Below are 22,072 nucleotides of genomic sequence, written 5' to 3' on the forward strand. Positions count from 1 at the left end.
CTTTATCTCATATTCATGTGCCCCATCTATTCACACCCTTTTTAGTTCTGTTAGTTTGTTCATTGAATTTATAGAGATGACAAAGTACTAGACATTATACATATAAAATTTAGCCATGAAAATAATGAAGTATTTGATCTGAATGCTGAATACTACTTATAAATTTGCATTTCTGATATGTGTTCGGAGCTGCAATGATTACAGTTTGTAATTTTCTGTTACTTCATGGCAGTGCATCAACAGTGTTGAAACAAAAGTTAAAAGAAATTGATCTCTCATAGTAAAACTGTAGTTTCTCAGCCTTGAAGAAAAGTTAGAAGGTAGATGGAAATAACTGAGAAGGATGCTTTAGATACACTCTAGTGTGGCATTCCCAGTGTAAAATTCCCAATAATATGTAATATTTTAGTTTCCATCTGAACAAAGCAGATACATTTTTCCCCTTGACCTAGTGCATTTCTGAAGAGTGTTTTTTGGTTTGAGGTAGTAATGTAGAAGGTTTTAAAGCTCTTATTGTAGCTTTCACGTTTTCACAAAATACTGATTTTAATTTGAAAGTTACTTTAAAACAGCTAATTAGATGTTTGTATAATGATTAGTTGTGTTTGGCAAAACTAGTTTTTTTAATTGTTCTTCGTAGTGGTGCAATTTGCGCACACTAGTCTATAAGTTGTTGGGAATATTGAGATGTTTCTTGTGTCTAAGGAGGTTAAATGGGCCCTAAAAGAAATTGCTGGAAGAAGAGCATCAGTGTTTTATGGCCCTTAAATATAGCCATTCAAAATGTGGGAAATAAAGCAATTGAATTAAAAATATCATTGCAACAAATAATTTGGTTTACATGTATATGACAAACAGGTTGGGAAAGAACCATTTACCTACCAGTTCTGAAGAAAGAGAACACAAAAAGTGTTAAAATTGCAGAACAGTATCTTTGACACCATGGGTTAATAAGGTTCTTTTAAAAATTATCCAGAACTGATTAAAACCATGCATGGACAGAGAGTTGTTCACTGTATCTACAGCATTCTGTAAGTTTCATGTTCCTCCATTGTTGGACAAGGTACAGAATACCTCAGGGTGATTACACAGTAACAGCTGACTTTAGATTTGGATCTTTCAGAGTTGTAGATTAGTTAGTACTGCTAGTCATTTGTTGCCATCATCTAGATTATTATTATAGTTTCGGTCTGTGGGACTGTGCTTGAATCAACTACTATGTTGTTGAGAATCTAAGCCCCACAGACATTCCATAGCAAACGCTTGCAGTGGTATGGGCAGTGCAGTAGGCATAGCTGGTCTCATACAGCTGTTTTAACAAGGATGACTCTCCATCCCATATGTCTCTAGGAGGCATGTATTGTTACAGGAAGAGAATTTCATGAAGGACAATCTCAGTGTGGAGAGTTTATAAGTTATGTATACAACTCCTTGCCTCTCCCCCTTATCATCTGCTTGCAAGTAGTTGATGTATCACTTCGTGTGTATTCTAAGGTAATTATATGATCCTCACATCTACACCCTCATAAAATTTTAGACCATGAGCTTCTTGTTGAAGTCGTAGCGCAGCTCCCCCTATCATTCCTTCTATGTTATTTTCAGTACACAACAATAAGTAACTGGACCGAGTGACCACCTACCCCATGGGTTGACTTTTTGAGAGATTCATATTATTACAACATACTCGACTGAACTTTAGGCACTGCACACACTTTCAGAACTGCTATGGAATCATTCTCCACTCTTGATATGTACTCCTGCTCACACCTGCACAGTTCAGTGGAGTGACCCTCCCCCTAGCATGTGAATACAGACCAGGTAGTAGCTCCTCAATTGTGCATCATGAGGCTGAGGGCAACCCTGTAGGTCAACAGTGCATGGCAGTCCAGATGGTCACCCATCTAAGTGCCAACCACACCCAATGGTACTTAATTTCGGTGATCTGATGGAAACTGGTGTATCCACCATGGCAATGGCCATTGACTGTTAAGAATATAATACTGCAGAATTATTTAGGAGAATACGTAGATACTGAGTAAAACCGTTCCTGTATATCATAAATTCTTCCGCCAATAGGGAAGTGGTATAGCAAACAATTAGGTTAATTTCATGGGAAGGTGCGATGTACCCAGATGCAGTGCAGGAAGGAAGTCTACTGACCAACTTGAGAGACATAGCCCAAAGAGTGTTGGACATTTCACCAGTTACTGCCACCATTAAGTTGTCTCACAAGTGGCCACTGAGAATGGGCTTTGGAACTTTGGTTCCACCACTAACAGAGCATAGAACACTCCCTTGTTCATCTGGCAGCTGCCTTCAATATTGTCTGTAGCTTTTGACAAATCACTGGTCACAATTAAAGTGTTGAAGTATATTTCATGTACTCCTCATCCTTTTTAATTTAATTGGGTGACAGGATAATTACCTGATTCCTGTATAATTGCAGCTTTAATCGATATCTTGAAATATGGAAAGTAAAAGTATTCACTTTGTATGTTGACCAAACTGTGATGTTTGTCAGTGATATTGAAGTTCTGTCGAAGATGGCAAAGGACTTAGAAGAGCAGTTGGATAGTGTCTTGAAAAGAGGTTATTAGAAAAACATTAACAAAACTTAAACAAGGATACTGGAATGTAGCTGTATGAAATCAGGCGATGCTGAGGGAATTAGATTAAGAAATGAGACACTAAAAGTTGTAGATGAGTTTGGTTATTTGGGTTGTAAAATAACTTTTGATGGCTTAAGTAGACATGATATAAAATATAGACTGGCTATAGCAAGGAAAGAAATTCTGTAAAAGAGGAATTTGTTAACACCCAGTATAAATTCAAGTGTTAGGAAGTATATTTCTGAAGGTGATTGTCTGGAATGTGGCCTTGTACTGAAATGAAATGTGAACAGTAAATACTTCAACCAGGAAGATAATATAAGTTTTTGAAATATGATACTACAGAAGAATATTGACAATTAGATGGGCAGATTGAAAAGCAAATGAGGAAGAATCAGATTTGTGGAAAGAAGAAATTTATGACACAACTTAACTTAGAGTAGATTGTTTGATATGACAACATTAAGGAATTTTGAATTTGGTAATGGAGAGAACCGTGGGGGGGATAAAAATTGTAGGCATGGATGCTGCTAAGCAGATTCAAATGGATGTAGGTTGCAAAAGTTATTTAGAGGTGAAGAAGCTTTTACACGATGGACCCACATAAAGACCTTTACCAAAACAAGTCTTTAAAATGAAGACCGTGACACAACAACAGCTATAATATTGTTCCATGAAATTTTGGACAAACTGCGAGACATCTGTAATTTGGTGCCACATTTTTATCTTTAGGTGTACACATATGAAGACTGGCAGAAGATTCGGCACCAATATGTAGCTTTATTAAGTCAATATTTTGTATTTTATATGGCTTTTGGAAGGTGTAGTTTACCACTTGGAATTAGAAAAATGTGGAAAAACCAAAAACACAACACATTTTCTTAACTAATATGGTGTAGGAAAACTGTTGTTTCAAAATAGCTTCTAGTCATCTTGGAATGGATAAATACCGGTCATGTATGGTTTTCAAGAAATCTTATACCATTCTGCAACATAGTGGCGAGTTCAGGTAACGATGATGAAGATGTATGGCAGTCATGCACCCTTCTCTCCAAATTAGACTACAAAGGCTCAATAATTTTGATAACTGGTGACTGTATTGGCCAGAGGAGATGTGACAATTCATCCTCATGCTCACAACACCAGTGCTGTATGATGCGTGTGAACAGGGGCGCTGACATCTTGGACCACAATATTACTGTTGTACCATGGGATGGCCCTGGTCAGCCAAAATTGTATCATAATCCTTTGCAGTAATGTGACCTTGCAGAGTACTAATGGGGCAAGGGAATACCATGATACGGCTGCCAAATTACCAAGCCCCCAGCATGTTTCACTGTTGGGATGTAAAGTTGGCATGAAGTTGGAAACAATGTGCAACGAGACTTATCCGACCAAATGACATTCTTCCATTGCTCCATAATTCAAGTTTTATGGCTTTGGCACCATGTTTTCCTTTTGCAGATATTTGCATCACTGAAGAGTGGTTCTAGAATTCCAGATCACTCTGCAATTATCTGCTTGTGGTACTTCCTTCATGTTGTTTTGGTGCTGATAGGATTTACAAGTGTAACATTCAGTTCTGCAGTGACTTTTGCAGATGCCGCCCTCTTTATTTTTCATCACAATCTTCTTCATTGACTCTCTGTTATGGTCACTCAACACATACTTTTATCCCCATTGTGACTTAGTGGTGCCTCTTTTAACACCAAACAATTCAGCTGCCTTGTTTGTGGAAGCATCCACCATACAAGCACCAACAATTTTCCCAAGTTTAAATTCACTTGCACTATGTGATCAAAAGTATCCAGACACCCCTCAAAACACATGTTTTTCATATTAATTGCATTGTGCTGCCAGGTACTGCATGTCAGTGACCTCGGTAGTCATTAGACATCATGAGAGAGCAGAATGGGGCACTCTGTGGAACTCACAGACTTCGAATGTGGCCAGGTGATTGGGTGTCACTTGTCATATGTCTGTATGCAAGATTTCCACACTCCTAAACATCCCTGGGGCCACTGTTTCTGATGTGATAGTGAAGTGAAAATGTGAAGGGACACGTACAGCACAAAAGCGTACAGGCTGACCTCGTCTGTTGACTGACATAGACCACTGACAGTGGAAGAGGGTCATAATGTGTAATAGGCATACGTGTATCCAGACCATCACACAGGAATTCCAAACTGTATCAGGATCCACTCCAAGTACTATGACTGTTGTGCAGGAGGAGAGGAAACTTGGATTTCATGGTCGAGCAGCTGCTCTTAAGCCACACATCACACCGGTAAATGCCAAAAGAAGCCTTGCTTGGTGTAAGAACGTAAACATTGGACGATTGAACAGTGGAAAAATGTTGTGTGGAGTGACGAGTCACAGTACACAATGTGGTGATCCGAAGGCAGGGTGTGGGTATGGCGAATGCCCGGTGAATGTCATTTGCCTGCGTGTGTTGTGCCAACAGTAAAATTCGGAGATAGTGGTGTTATGGTGTGGTTGTGTTTTTCACAGAGGGGGCTTGTACCTGTTGTTGTTTTGTGTGGCACTATTACAGGACAGGCCTACATTGATGTTTTAACCACCTTCTTGCTTCTCACTGTTGAAGAGCAATTCAGTGATGGCAATTGCATCTTTCAACATGATCGAGCACCTATTCATAATGCACAGCCTGTGGCGGAGTGATTACACAACAATGAACTGGCCTGCACAAAGACCTGACCTGAATCCTATAGAACACCTTTGGGATGTTTTTGAACATCGACTTCGTGCCAGGCCTCACCAACCGACATTGATACCTCTCCTTGGTGCAGTACTCCGTGAAGAATGGGGTGCCATTCCCCAAGGAACCTTCCAGTACCTCATTGAATGTATGCCTGTGAGAGTGGGAACTGTCATCAAGGATAAGGGTGGGCCAACACCATATTGAATTTCAGCATTACTGATGGAGGGTGCCATAAACTTGTAAGTCATTTTCAGCCAGGTGTCCGGATACTTTTGAACACCTAGTGTAGCTCTGACATAATGCATTTACAACTGCATGGGCACTGTTCTGACTACGACTGACACTTGCAACATATTGAGGACATTGTGCAGCTGCCATTTGTGGTCAAATAAAACAGTGGGACGTGCAGGCTTGACTAGCATCTTCATTTATGTTCAAGCATGCATTTCTTGCAGTGTTTTTATATTTTTGTCCAACTCCATTATAATATCCTCATAAAACACAGTAATGGTGCAGAGTCTATAATCTAGATGCTAAAAGAGACCAATTGCTCCACATGAAGTTGTATACACAGCACATAAAGTGTTCTGTACATGGGAGTGTTTTGTGGAGGAAGGTGATCTGTCTGCTGCTGAACATATCTTGAATCAGCGCCTACCTGATTCCAGACCTATGACATCCTTTCTGCTCAACTTAATAAACTTTATATGTACCAACAACTACTTAACCTCTGAGGTGCAGAAATACAAATGCATAAGGGGCATGACCATGGGAACCAGGATGGCTCCTCCTATGCCGACCTTTTTTCATGGGTCTCTTGGAGGGGGGACTTTTCTGCCATCTGTAAGCCTTTAGCCCCTGCTTTGGTTTAGATACACTGTGACATCTTGGCATATAAACTCATGGAGAGCGACCTGTTAGAATTCTTAGAATCTGTAAATACTTTCTCCCAATTAAATTTCACATAGTCCTTTTCCAAATTCCCTGCCACTTTCCTTGATGTTGACTTCATCCTCACCAAGGGTCAGCTACACACTTCCATTCATATTAAACCTAATAACAAACAGCAGTACTTACATTTTGATGGTTACCATCCTTTCCATGTCAAACATTTCCTCCCATAAACCCTTGGAATTCGAGGCAAACATATTTGTGCAGATGCAGACTCTTTATAGCAGTACACCACTATTCTCACCTCAGTCTTCACTGGACGTAATTACCCCACCAGCCTAGTTCAAAAGCAGGATTCCCAGGCCATCAAATACAGTTCTGGTACTGCTGGTCCCACCAAAAAGACTACTTATGAGTACACCTCTTGTCACTCACTATTAACTGGATCTTGAATATGTTAATCAGCTTCTTTGACAAGGCTATTGACTTCCTAAAATCATGTCCTGAAATGAGGTCCATTCTTTGCGACATTTTGCCCAACACACCTAGAATAGCTTTTATTTGTTCTCCCAGTCTCCACAGTATCCAAGTCAGACCCTGTGCTCCTTCTGCACCGATTTCCCTACCCTATGTCTTCTACCCCTGTTAACATCCCCATTGTATGACTTGCAGTGTGCACCCTTCTACCACTACCTATACCAGCCGTGTAACTATGAAAACATATACTATAAAAGGGAGAGCCACCTGTGAAATGACACATCGCATACCAGCTATTACATAAACACTGTTCGGCCTTTTACACTGGGATGATTAATGCCAAGTTATCATTTAGGATGAATGGTATAGGCAGAAGGTATATACAGACAACACACAGTATCCTGTTGCAGAGCTTGCCTGCTTCACTACATGTGCCATCTGGACTCTTTCCCCCAGACATTAGTTTCTCAGAACTCCGCAGGTGGGAACTAGCATTATGACATGTCCTTGGTTCTTGTCACCCAACTGGCCTCAATTAACATTAATTTCTTCCATCTCAACATTTCTTCTCAGTAACTATTGCTTTCTTCACTCCCTTTTAGTTTTCTATGTCTTTCTATTTTCTGATCTGTCCATTCCCCTCTCCTCCCCTCACCTCTACCACATACAATGCAGTTAACTTTCTGTTCTTATCAACTTGTGCATGGTGTTTAGTCGGTGATCTCTGTCATGCATATTACCCTGTTTTTCACCTGTAATCTCTCTGATTTTCAATTCTTGTCCGGTGCAGTCTCCAACAGTCAGTCTTTCCTTCTCATCCCATCTGGTAAGTATCCCCTGATCCGTGGTTCTGGACGACTTTCTCATTTTCTTTACCCTTCTTCGTTCCCTTTCAACCCGAAGAAGAAACCACTGACTCTGAAAGCACGTAAATTTCAATACATTTCTATATGTGTGTTCTCGTGCCACTGCTTATTACATAATTTAGATTATCACCTGGATTTTAGTGCCTGCTAACGAATGATGTTAAAGAGATTTCATTGGCATTTAGATTGTTTTCCCTGACCATGTCTTGAGACTTAGCATTCGTAAGGAATTTGTACACTGTATCACTAAACTGTATGCAGTATTGAAGGCACTAAATCAACTGAGGCATCACTGAAGTAGCTTCTCTGAGTTCTTTAATATCCTATAGGCATTAAAGCAGAAAACCTGGTAGACAGAATGATCCAATATGTACAGAACACACTTACCATGTAATGAAAGTTTGAGACATGAACACTGATCACCCAGAATGTTATGACCAACAACCTAATATCAGTATAAACTGATGCAGGCAATAGCAGCATCACCTGGCGAGGAACAGTTGCTAGTCAGACATGGGCAACGTGTATGTAGTATCAGTGATTGTTTTGTCTGTGTGTCGAATGGGGAAGGCACATGATCTGAGTTTGACGGAGGGTAGATTCTGATGGCCCGGAGGCTCAGCACAAGCATTTTGGAAACTGCCCAACTTGTTAGGTCTTAATGAGAAGTGGTGAGTGTCTGCAACATATGGCAAAACCAATGTGAAAACACATCCAGACATTGTGTGGTTAGGTAGCTACCCCTCATTACAGACGTCATAGGCTGGGCAAGCTGGTTGAAACAGGACAGGCGGTGAACTGTGGCAGAACTAACTTCTGACTTTAATGCTAGGCAGAGTAAAAGTGTGTCTGAACAGACAGTGCACTGAACACACCTAATGATGGGCCTCTGCAGCCAATGACCCGTGCATGTGCCAGTGTTAACATCACATCGGCGACTATGACTGAAATGGGCACGTGACCATAGGCACCGGATGTTGGCGCAGTGACAGTGCATCACATGATCTAACAAATCCCAATAGCTTCCTCGTCATGCACATGGGAGGGTGCCAATTCATTGTTTTCCAGGGGAACAGCTCTTTGAGAACTGGACTGCGAGATGGCAGCTCCATTATGCTCTGAGGAACAATCACATGAGCATCCATAGGTCCAGTGGAGCTCGCGCAAGGCATCATGATGACCAAGGAGTACTTTACACTGGTTGCAGACCATATACACCTGTTCATGACAACGATCATGTTTCCCGACGGCAGTAGCATGTTTCAACACGATAATGCGCCATGTCACAAGGCCAGGAGTGTGATGGGATGGTTTGACATACACTGTGGCGAGTTGCAATTGATGTGCTGGCTTGCCAGATCTGAACAACAAGATCTGAACCCGATTGAACACACCTGGGATGTGATAGAATGTGGTGACTCTGTGTGTGTGTGTGTGTGTGTGTGTGTGTGTGTGTGTGTGTGTGTGTGTGTGCATGCATGCATGTGTGCGCATGTGCGCGCGCGCAGATATGGTGAATGGTGACAGCTCCCTTCAGCGATGTATCAAGGCCTCATTGCTTCCATGCCATGGTGCGTCACCACTGTTATCCATGCCAAAGGTGGACATACTGGCAATTAATTAGGTAGGTGGTCAATGTATTGTTGTACAGCTAACTACAGCATATAGGAGTCTGGAAAAAATGGTAACAATGTAGTAAACTGCTGCAGGCAGTATTCAGTCACAGAGCCTCGCAGTATTGGAAAAGGGGCTGGTTGTAAGGAACCATAAGCTGTGGTCAGTGAGATCATCTATATGGCTATCTTACACCTTATATCGTTGGTGGAACGAAGTTACTCTAACCCCTCACATGAGCATTTTTTTCCTTTTATGTGTGTCTTCACACACTGTTGGGACAATTGCCTAGTATGTGGTGCCTGTGATGTAAATTTCAGTGTGTGTTGTATTGTAGTGGAAAATTTTGTACTTGGACAAGAGCGCAGAAGTAAAGTTTATTGCTGATCTGCAATAACATTTAATGCAGACATAGTGTCTGTATTACCTGAAGATGCGAAAATGTTAAAGCTACTAAAATTTGTTGCATTGACCAGTCTCCAACCTATGCTTGGAAGAGTTAGTGTTTTTTTTATTTTTTTTTATTTATTAAAGGAGTGGTTAGTACGTCCTATTTTAGTCAGGAACAATCCTACAGCCATGTTGTAGGTCCTTATATACTGAATTTCGTATTTGCATAATAAGTTTCAGATAAAAAAGATAATTGATTTTAATGTGTGTGTGCGGGGGGGGGGGGGGGGGGGGGGAGGCAATAGAGCATTTTAAGTTTTCTTCCTTTTTGAGCAACTCATCTTGTGACATTAAAGGATATGCTATATCTTTGCGTCACGTCCAAAAGATATCTATAATTGTCATGATCGGCAGCAGTAGCACCAGCAACTACTGCTGCTACATTGCTGCATTTTTTTAAAACATGTTACCAGCTTCTGAGCTAAAGATTTCTGCTACTATCTTAATATCCTAGTATATCTTTTTGTATATGTCAATTTGGGCAGACACTGAAGCTTTAGAAACTTGTCTCAATAATTAGTATGTAAACATTTAACTATAGTTAATTATTTAGTGGCCTTTCCTTTTTGAGAGCCTTAAGTACAATTACTAGGTAATTTTAAGTAAAGTTCCAGTTCCAAAACACTGTAAAAAGAGAACTGCTAATCAGAATGATGTCAAATTTGAAGAGTGGGGAACATTATGAAAAAAAAGTTTAACAAAAATTTTACCACTACAGGGCACTGCAAGCAGCAGAATGCGCAAAATAAAAGAAGCAAGGTACACTGTTCTTCATTTTGCATCAAACCCTTGGAATGACTGTCTCAATGCAGGTTTGTGTGCTGTTGCTAAAGCTCTGCAGAAGCTCCACACACTCCACAGTGTGAGGAAAGTCATTGGTTTGATGTCTGCCTAGGGTCTGGAGAAAATGATTATGAGATTCGAAAAGGCAGGGTTTTTTGATGTGCAATGTGGCAGAGCATGGAAAACATTGATCCAACATTGGTAGATGATGCGGCCACTGTAGTACAGAAGGGATATGCAAGTATGCAGTACACAGGGCATTGCCTGAACTTTGGACGTGCTTCTGAACACAGTGCATAATATTCTATGTAAAATCCTGCATCGCTATCCATACAGAATTACCTGTCTCCTGGAGTTAATTCATGCTGACCTGCCAGTAAGACAAAAGTTTGCTCTAGAATTACTTGCACAGGTGGAAGCACACAGTGGATGGCCATGGAACATCTGTGGACAGATGAAGCCCATTCCCATCTCAAGGACATGTCAATATAAAGAATTGCAGAATATGGGCAATGGAAAATTGACTTGGACATCATATGCTACCACTTCATTGTGTGGTGTGGGTTGGTGGCATCATTTGTCATAGTGCCATATTTTTTTTCATGGAGATGTGTCCTGTTACCTGTATTGTCACTGGTAAATGCTTTGAGAGTCATTTGCACAGGTCAAGAGACACTCCAATCTGTTGTGGAAGATGCTGTTTCAACTTGTGACAAAAAACAGTGTACAGCATATTGAACAAGTCTTCTGCCAGTCCCACAACAATTGAAAATCAGTTTCACTGTTGCTTTTTATGCTTTTTTTCTTCAGGACAATTAAAAATGGTTGTCACTGTTGCTTTTTATGCAGTTTTTTGGTCTCAGAACAATTAAAAGCCAATTTTTCCCATCCGATGTGGTACGACCTTGCCGTGGTGGATGGGCTTACCTAACTAACAGTGCCACAACTGTTGAATACCAAATGTGTGAGGTCATGCACATTGCAGCAGTTAATTAAATGTGCAGTGCACACCGTAGCCATCATATTGTGATTCATCTGTCATTTATAGCCAAACACATTGATGTTGTGATGCTTACAGCACCATCTAGTGGCAAAATATTCATTAATCTTTTTTTTTTTTTTTTTTTTTTTACATGATGTCTTCCCTTCTTTGATAATGTTTTTTTCAAATTTAATGCTGTTCTGAGGAGCAATTTTTTTTTTCTTTTACAGCATTTTGAAACTGGAACTTTACTTATAGTCACCCTGTATATGAATAGATAGTAGTAAATTACTGAGCACAATGTTGCTTTACATTTATGTACTATTGCAGGAAAAGAGAGAGCATTATAGGTGAATTCCCAAACAAAGAAACAAGTACAGTGAAGTAAGTAAATTTTACTTTAAATTTCAAATTCACTGTTTTGCTCTCAAGTGCCAGAGTGTTGTAGAAGGAGTTTAAAAACTCTTCTGTATCTTTGGTACTGTACTGCTGGTGCAGGCAGGTGACTAGGCAGTACAGGATGAGGAAGGGAGAAATGTGTGGTACTGCATAGACACTAAGTTGGAAATGAGTTAGCGCCAAAAATTGCTATGTTAATAATTTGTGTATATATACTGAGTGAAATTTAGTACAGTGATTACTTTTTGAGTAGTTTTTCCTGTACACTTTGTTTTAACTTATAGCCTGGCGTCTCATGAATGATAGTACTTACCTAGTGTACACAAGAAGTATGTCAACTCTGAGGACTTTCCATACAGAGTTGAGGAATGAATGGAAAATACTGTTGCGTAGCATAACTACTTAGTTCCAGTTAGCAAGTTTTTGAGAATATTGATTTGTAGGTCTGTTGTAGGAGATATTTTATTAGACTGTATTAGGTAAATTATTTTTGATTTACAAACAGTTAGGAAGTGTTTTAGAAATACCCAGGTATGTACTAATCTGTTTTGATATTTGAGGGACGGTTGGTCTAAAATTATGTAGTTTTGTAGTCTCTGTGCGTGCGCGTGTGCGCGCGCACGTGCCACCGCGCACCTGCACAAGTACATAACTCCCCAGTAATTTGATCAGGAGTCAGAACTGGATGCTTATTGTTTGAGTTTATTATTGGAGTTATAGTGACTATGGCATACAAAGACTATAGCAGAAATATGAAGTGTGTCATTCCGTATAAGTGTGAACTAAGACTCCTTCGAACTATAATTTTGGAACTTCTGTTAAAGACTCTTGGCCCAAGATTTTGTCACTCATTTACACTTACATCATACTTGAGTGAGAGCAGTAAGCACTGATTACTTTTTTTCCCCTTGAATTTCAGCACTTTATCATATTCTTCACTCAAAACATCTTAATTTCTTTTTCTTCTACTTGTTTTATTCTAAACTTTAGCTTTGTTCCTCAAAACATATTTTTCTTGAAAATTATTTCTCAAGTTGCAGTTTCATTGTCAGTTCTGACAGTTTGTCTATATACCTCCAGGGTAGCAGTAAATCATTGTTAAAAATTACGTATTTCAACAGTTTCTCACACATCTGGCTCTACTGAACTTGTACCTTTTGATGCAGACCGAAGGTTATATTTTTTCGTGTTGCTGTACTATGAGTTCAGAATTTGATGTTTCTAGCCTTCTTTTACTTCCTGCTGCATCCACCAATAAATTAGGTAGACGAGCTGAAGGTGACCGTGATTTACCTGGTCTTTTCACACTCATGATTTTGAGTGTACACAACTCTCACACACTCACAGGTGACTTCTGAACCATGAGCATGCTGTCACACCCCTATTACATCTCCACGTCTTCCCTTCTGCATGTCCGAAAAGCTGTAGCCACGTCGCCTCATTATGAGTGAGATGTTGAACTCATAAAAGTGGCAAGTCATTAGTACTATGTTCTAGAAATTATTATTATTATTATTATTATTATTATTATTATTATTATTATTATTATTATTAACCACTACTCTCAGTTCACTGAGTAACCTTTATGCATTATTTAATACAGACAGTTTGACTGCTTTCATATATATATATATATATATATATATATATATATATATATATATATATATATATATATATATATATATATAATATTACTAAATGTATTTCTGTCCTCTCTTTTGTCTCTTTGGCCAAATCATTATACAATTTTAATCCCTGATAGAGAATGCATTTTGTTTGTTTTTTGTTGGTAAATGTCAGTACAAGCTAACACCTATCCCACAATCATATAGATAGGCCTTTTTGTCACATATGTACAGTTGTTTTTCATAATGTGCACAAAGCTTGGTAGGTGAATTCTCCTGGTGCGGATACCCATTTTTCCCCCTTTATGTTGCCTTGAACTACTATTTTAGTTGTTATCCTTACAGCCATTTTCTGCAGTTTGAAATTTTTTTCATGTTTTGTGCATTTGATCCTCATTTCATAATTCGGGAATTAAGTATACATAGGAACAATAAGTCAGCGTAAGACACAGGCTGTTAAACGCTGATGGTAGGCCCCTAAGGGCATAACATGCTGATGACCTCTGTGAAAAGCTCTCATGTTTCTAGCCAGATAGCAATGTTAAAACACAGCAACATTTCAACGAGTGCCATACTTGTCATCTTCTGGCAAATTGTAAAGATATATGGAGGCTGTAATATTTATACTAGTGGAGTACCCCTCTCCACTTGGCAACAGGTGGCCACGTACTTTCCAGCTGGTGGACCGGGAGGGGGATGAGGTGCAGTGGTGGGGGTAGTGGATGTTCCATCCACATCTCTGTGTGGGCATTCTGACTGTGTCTTGTGAGTTGGACACTGCTGATCGCACTCTCATGGTATTGTTGTATTGCTGATAATGCCACATTCCCTGCTGCCTTCAGTTGCTGTCCTTCGTCTTTGTTGACAATATTGCTGTGTCCCTGTATTTCATTGGATGCCTTTATTATGCTGTCCAAGTAGCTGATTGCTTGACAGAGAACCTTGGTGTTGTAAAATTCAAAGGTTCTTTGAAGCTATGCTCTGCTATCGCTGATTTTTTTTTAATGTCTCAGTCGTATATACCTAATGTGCTCCTCACAGCTGTTTCAAAATACAGCACTGTGTTTGCCCAATGTATGGCCACATTTGCAGGCCATATTGTATTTTCCTGACACATTCCTTTTTAGTGGGTCTTTCACAGAGCTAAGCCACTCTTTTCGTCTTTGGCACGGTCAGAAAATGGTTTATATGTTGGATTTTTTCAAGTAGCATCGCAGTTTTGTCTAAAAGTGGTCCGTGATATGAAAGGAAAGGGAGTTTGCTTGCCTTCTTCTTCTCCCTGGTTTTCAGTATCTTCTCTCTTCTTGAATGCCCTGCTAATTTGTGTCACACTGTACCCATTTTCATGGAATACTTCTCTCAGGTGTTATAGCTTATCTTGGAGGATGTCTTTGTTGCAGGTGACTTGTGCCCTATGTACAAGGGTTGTCAGCTTTGTCTGCTGTTGTGCTGGATGATGGTAGCTCGTGGCATGCAGGTACAGGTCTGTGTGTGCCTTCTTCCTATATACTGAATGGCCTAGTGTACCATCCACATTCTTGCGTATTAGTATTTCCATGAAAGGGAAACAACTATTCTCCTCTATTTCCATAGTGAAAGCAATGTCTTGGTAGATGCTGTTAAGGTGGTTCAGAAACTTGTCCAGTGCCTGTCTCCCATGCTTCCATATCACAAAAGTCCATGTGTTCACAAAACTCTTAGTTGCATTTGAAGTAGGTGGTCATCAGGGCATGTTCAAAGAATTTAACTATTTGTGGATTGACATGTTGAGAAAGCAGCATCAAGAAGGCTTGGAGATGTACTTTCACAAATAGCGATGTAACATCTAAACTTAGGAGCAGGTCTTGTCTTTATAATTGCATGTCCTTAAGTACTTTCACAAAATTGCCAGAGTTCTTTACATGATGACTACAGTGTCACCACGTATTTGGCCAGTCTGTGACTGTGAGAACTGATGAATTGACAGTGTTGAATATTGGCTACAGAGGCATCCTTTTCTTGAGGATTTTTGGCAGTCTGTACAGGTGTGGTAGTTGTTGGCACACTGGGACACAACTGTTTCTTCACTGCCTCTGGTAGATCTAGAATTCTTCAGCAGAGGCTCAGATTCTTGGTCATCCTCGAGATTGGGTCCTTCTTGAGCTTCCTGTAGGCTGGGTCCTGTAGAGTAAGACAATTGTATGATGGTAGTCATCGGTGCATATCAGCACTGTAGCATCCCCTTTGCCTGCTGGAAGGACCATAATGTCAGCATCCTCTGTCAGTGATTGGATAGCCTTCTGTCCTGCTAGCCTCCTGTCCTGCCACAGTCATGTTCGCTTCTGGAAGTCAGGAGTTGTTGATGACCCTGCAGGTTTCATGTGGATCTCCTCTGCTTCTTCCATTGACACACCTTGGACTGCTTCCTTTACTCCATGAGCACAAAGGTGGTTTGATAAGCCTGGTAAATAATGGGACATTTTTGTTGCATCTTTTGCAGGATTGTTTCAAGGATTGAATAAAGAATTTCAAGAATGTACAGTGTACAGTTATTTGTTGACAGCTGTTTGAATTTTTGTGTGTGTCAACTGTGATTGGAAAGGGAGGAAACTGAGTTTTGTGCTATTATTAAACATTTTCATTTGAAGGGTTGGACTGCTACACAAGTCAAAACAGAATTGCATGAAGATCCCATGGACTTTGCACTGTCATTGAAGACTGTTTACTTTTGGAATGTGGTCAGACAAGCACCAAAGATGAAACATGCTTTGGCTGTCCAATTGAGGTCATCACAAAGGAAATCATTGGCAAAATCCATGATATGGTAATGCAAGACCGACAAATAAAAACTCATGAAATTGCTGAGATTGTAGGCATCTCAGCTGTGTGAGTACATAATATCCTGCACGGAGAGTTGGCTTTGAAGAAACTGTGTTCAGAGTTGGTGCCACGATTGCTCACAGTTGACCAAAAGTGCATTCAGCACAGCATTTCAACACTGTCTTCCGATGTTTAATCACAAAACTTTTTGTGCCAATTTGTGATCTGTTGATGAAACCTGGAGCCATCATTTCACACCAAGAGTCTAAATGGCAGTTAAAACAGTGGACAAAGGCTGGTGGAAGTGCACCAAAGAAGGCAAAGACCATTTTGTCAGCTAGTAAGGTGATGACCACCATTTTTTGAGATTCCTGAAGAATATCCTCATAGCTAATTTGGAAAAAAGTGGAACCATAACTGGATCCTATTATACTTCATTGTTGGAGCTTTTGAAACTTGAATTGGCTGAAAAAAGACGAAGATTGGCATGCAAAAAAAAAAAATTATCTTTGAGTAGGATAAGCCACCATCCAACACATCAGTGACAAGAACAATTAAAGTGCATGAATTGGGTTTTGAATTGGTTCCTCATCCAAACTGTTTTCCAGACTTAGTCCCAAGTTACTTCTCCCTGTTCCTGAACTTTAAACTTTGGCTTGCTGGGAAGAAATTTTCATCAAATGAGAAAGTGATAGTTGCAGTTAATGAGTATTTTGCAGAGTTTGCCAGAACCTATTTTTCCGATGGAAAGAAAAAGCTGGAGTATCTCTGGATCAAGTGTATATCCCTCCAAGGAGACTGTAGAGAAGTAAGATTAGTTGTTTATGAAACAAACATTTTTTTTTTTTGTTTTTTAGCAGTCTTATTAAACCACCCTCGTAATGTCCCCCACCTACAGGAAGATCAAAGTGGATCTAATCTCGATGATGCCCAGGAAAACCGTGGCTCCACTGAAGAAGCCAGATCAGCCAGAGGGTCCAGAAACACTATGCCTTTACTGATTGATGGAAGCCCACAAGGAAAGGCCACCTCTACAGCCATTACTTGACACCATAAATTCACACAATTACAGACAGGTCAAATATCTGGTGGCACCTCTAAAACTGCTTGTGGGACACTAGTCATCAAGTAAAGAACTCAGCTGATTTCGTGAAAATATGTACAGACATGTGATTACAAAGACATGACTTGTTCGTTAGTTTTGACTTTACATTGCTATTCATGAAACTACCTCTGCAAGACTCCTTTTTCATTCTTGTCTCAATATTTCAAGCCACAAATAATTAAACTCTTCGAACATGCGTTGATGACAACCTACTTAAAGTTCAACAGAGAGTTTTATGAACAGATGGATGGAGAGGCCATGGGATCACCACTGGCTCCAGTGATCCCAACCCAATACATGGAACACTTTGAGGAGGTGGCTCTTCAAACTGCTCGCCAGAAATCCAAGCACTTCTTCTGCTGTGTCGATGATATGGGAGCATGGCAGACAGGCTGTGGATGAGTTTCTGGACTGCCTCAAAACATCACTTTCACTGTGGAAATAGAGGAGAATAGTTGTTTCCCTTTCTTGGACATACCAATAAGGAAGATGGTTAATGATACACTAGTCCATTCAGTATATAGGGAGAAGGCACACAGACCTGTACCTGCATGTAATGAGCTACCACCATCCAGCACAACAGCAGACAGTGCTGACCACCGTGGTACGTAGGGCACAAGATGTCTGCATTAAAGGTAGTCTTCGAGATGGGCCACACCACCTGAGAGAAGTATTCCGCAAAAATGGGTACTGTGAAGCACAGATTAGTAGGGCATTCAAGAAGAGACAAGATGCTGAAAATTGGGAAGAAGAATAAGAAGATGAAGACAACGATGACAAGAGACTTGTTTTCCTTCCATTCCTTGGATTACTCTGAACCAAAATTGTGAGGCTGCTCAAAAAATCCAACATATAAACTGTTGTCCAACGAAGACAAAAAAGTGGCTTGGCTCTGCAAATGACCCACAAAAAAAGGAATGTACAGCATTGCCTACAAATGAGATCAACAGTTCATTGAGCAAATGCAATGCTGCATTTCAAAACAGCTGTGAGGAGCATATCAGGCATGTGTGACTGAGAAAGACAGAAAAATCAGTGATAGCATCATAGAAGACCACACCTTTGACTTTCAGGTCATCAAAGTGCTTTGTCGAGCAACTGGATATTAGGACAGTATGTTAAAGGAATCCATTGAAATACAGGGACACAATGATCTTTTCAACAGAGACAAAGGATACAAACTAAGTGCAGCATGGAATCCAGCGTTAGCAGCAATATGACAAGAGTGTGACCACCACCGTCTGACTCGACTCGCAAGACAAAGCTAGAATGCCCACTCATAGATGTGAATGGAGCACCCGTTACCCTCATCACTGTAGCGTCACCCCCCTCCCCACCTGTCGGCTTGACAGTACAGGACCACTCATGGCCAGTTGGAGGGTTTCTCCACTAGTACAAATATTACAGCAACCGCTTACCTTGACTCTTTGCCAGAAGATGATGAGCGTGACACTCGACATGAGTATGGCACCCAGCTGGAAAACAAAGAACTTTTCACCAGGAGTATTTGCCAGGAGAGGCTACATTCACATAAACATTCTCTTTTCCAGCATCACTGTGTATTTATTCCATGTCAATCAGCAATCAATATTTGTCCGCAAAACCCTTTGTTTGCTACATAATCTATAGGTTACCATTTATGTTTAGAGAGTCACAATTGTTTTTCCAGTTTATACTGAAATTCATTTTATTTCCTTTATATTCAGAGTTAATTAATTATATAATGCTCATAGAGCACATTCCTTAGGATTTCATTTGCCTTCTTAACTAGATGTTTTGGAGTTTTATCTGTGATCATAATATTGGTGATTCTTTCATTGTTCATCTTCATTAGAATTTTTGGCTGCTGTTTGACAGATACGATTAATGATATGTCATTTGTTCACTTTTCTCTTGAGTTGCCAACTTGTTTTCCCAGTGTGTTCTTCATTTGCTTCTCACACTGGAAAATCCACAATAATAAAGTAACTGATTGAATTACTTGATTTCTGATGTATGTGATGAAGTATATCCCTGTGTATGTTATGAACATCTAAAATATGTGTGTATTGCTTCAGTGTCACAGTACAAAATTGTGTAATGCTCTCTTTTGTGCAGAATTTTACGTAGCAGAAGCAGTGATTACTACTCTAACTTTCTTCCATTTGCACACTTTCATGGCATGTGTATCATATGTGATGCTTAACAGTAGCCCTCAGTTCCTTGTGGTGGGAAAGATATTGGGACTCTTGACAGGCTACTTCACTGGTTCTGGCAGCTATGTCAATTATTTTCTTGTTCAAGTTTTCTCAGACATTTATAGTGTAGTAGATATACACTATGACAAAAAGTGTGATAAAACCTCCAAATAATAGGGTTTCTAGCACTGTCGGGTGTGAAGTTTGATGTGGTATAGTCCATGATCTACATATACATAAATACCCCACAAGCTTTTACGGTGCGAGACGGAGGCTACCCTTTACCACTACTAGTCATTTCCTTTCCTGTTCCACTCGCAGATAGAGCAAGGAAAGAACGGCTGTCTACATGCTTCCATATGAACCCTTGTTTATCATCTCTTATCTTCATGGTCCTTATGTGAAATGTACATTGATGGCAGTAGGATTGTTATGCAGTGAGCTTCAATTGCAGGTTTTCTAAATTTTCTCAGTAGCTTTTCTCAAAAAGAATGTCGCTTTTCCTCCAGGGATATCCATTTGTGTTTGTGAAGCATCTCCATAATACAGGCATGTTGATTGAACTTACTGGTACAAATCTAGCACCCCGTCTCTGAATTGCTTCAGTATCTTCCTTTAATCTAACCGGAAGAGTGGATCCCAAACACTTGAGTTGTTCTCAATAATGGGTTGCACTACTGTTCTATATGCAGTCTCCTTTACAGGGGAACCACACGTTGCTAAAACTCTCCCAATAAACTGATGTGGACCATTCGTCTTCCCCACTGCAATCCTCACTTGCTCATTGCATTTCATATCACTCTGCAACATTACACCTAGATAGTTAACAACCTGTCTGTGTCAAGTAGCACACTGTTAATGCTGTATTCGAATGTTATGGGATTGTTTTTCGTACTCATCTGCATTAACTTATGGTTTTCTACATTTAGAGCTAGCTGCCATTCACTGCACCAACTAGAAATTTTGCCTAAGTCATCTTATCTCCTCCTACAGTCACTCAGTGGTGACAACTTCATGTACACCACAGCGTCATCAACAAACAGCCACAGTTTGCCCATAAGATCATTTACATATATTGAGAATAATCGCGATCCTATCATACTTCCATTGCACACTCCTGACCTTACCATTGTCTCTGATTAACACTCACTCTGAGGACAATGTACTGGATCCTATTACTTGAGAAGTCTTCAAACCACTAATATATGTAGCAACCTATTCCGTATGCTTGTGCCTTTGTTAACAGCCTGCAGTGGGCCACCATGTCAAACGTTTTATGGAAATCTAGGCATATTGAAATCTACCTGTTGCCCTTCAACTATAGTTCACAGGGTATCATTTGAGAGAAAGGCAAGCTTTCTAAAACCGTGCTGATTTATGGACAGAAGCTTTTCTGTTTCTGGAAAATTTATTATATTCAAACTGAGAATATGTTTAAGAATTGTGCAGCAAACCAATGTTAAGGATATTTGTCTGTAATTTTGTGGATCAGTAATTTTACCCTTCTTATAGACAGGAAGAATCACCTGCACTTTTTTCCACTCATTTGGGACTTTGTGCTGGGCGAGAGATTTGTGATAAGTGCAAGCAAATTAAGGGGCCTATGTTGCAGAGTACTTGTAAAACCTAATTGGGGTTCCATCTGGATCTGGCAACTTATTTGTTTTCAACTCTTTCAATTGCTTCTTTATGCCAGGGATGTCTATCACAGTGTCTTCCATATGGGAGTCTGCACGATGTTCAAACAATGGTATGTTCGTACAATTCTGACTGGTCAATGAGTGACTGGATACAAGCCTTCGAACAGCTTAGTGATTTTACATAGGACCAGAATTTTCTTGAGGTCTCAGCAAGATCTTTGGCTAAGGTACGATAGTGGTAGTTGTATGCTTCATGCCTTGATCTTTTTACAGACACAAGAATCTCTGACAACTTTTGCATTGTCATTTGTGTGTTCCCTTTTGAACCGGGACTTCAATAGCCTTTACTTCCTGATAGGACAATAGGAAAAGAATCTGCACAGCTTCCAGAACAAATGAGGTAATGTTTCAAAGAGTTCCAGTATCTTGTTCCATGACAAGGACATGAGGGGTATTGTTAAGGATCATGTATGATAAGCGTATAACAGTTACAGATATTTCATGGATTTGCTGTATGCTACAGTCCACAAAGCATTTGTAGAGTTCTGAATGGTGTATTATAATGAGGCTTTTGCTTTCTGATCTACATCTACATCCATACTCCGCAAGCCACCAGACGGTGTGTGGCAGAGGGTACCCTGAGTACCTCTATCGGTTCTCCCTTCTATTCCAGTCTCGTATTGTACGTGGAAAGAAAGATTGTCGGTATGCTTCTGTGTGGACTCTAATCTCTCTGATTTTATCCTCATGGTCTCTTCGCGAGATATACGTAGGAGGGAGCAATATACTGCTTGACTCTTCGGTGAAGGTATGTTCTCGAAACTTTAACAAAAGCCCGTACCGGGCTACAGAGCGTCTCTCCTGCAGAGTCTTCCACTGGAGTTTATCTATCATCTCTGTAACGCTTTCGCGATTTCTAAATGATCCTGT

General features: G+C 40.0%; 1 protein-coding gene across 2 annotated transcripts in view; it reads left to right on the plus strand.

Annotated features, from left to right (window-relative positions):
• The window catches only part of LOC126298376 (TAR DNA-binding protein 43-like), a 96,934-nt gene that overhangs the window by 40,033 nt on the left and 34,829 nt on the right, over positions 1-22,072 (plus strand). The window lies entirely within an intron of this gene.

This window comes from Schistocerca gregaria, chromosome X (genome assembly GCF_023897955.1).
Source record: "Schistocerca gregaria isolate iqSchGreg1 chromosome X, iqSchGreg1.2, whole genome shotgun sequence".
Taxonomy (NCBI): domain Eukaryota; kingdom Metazoa; phylum Arthropoda; class Insecta; order Orthoptera; family Acrididae; genus Schistocerca; species Schistocerca gregaria.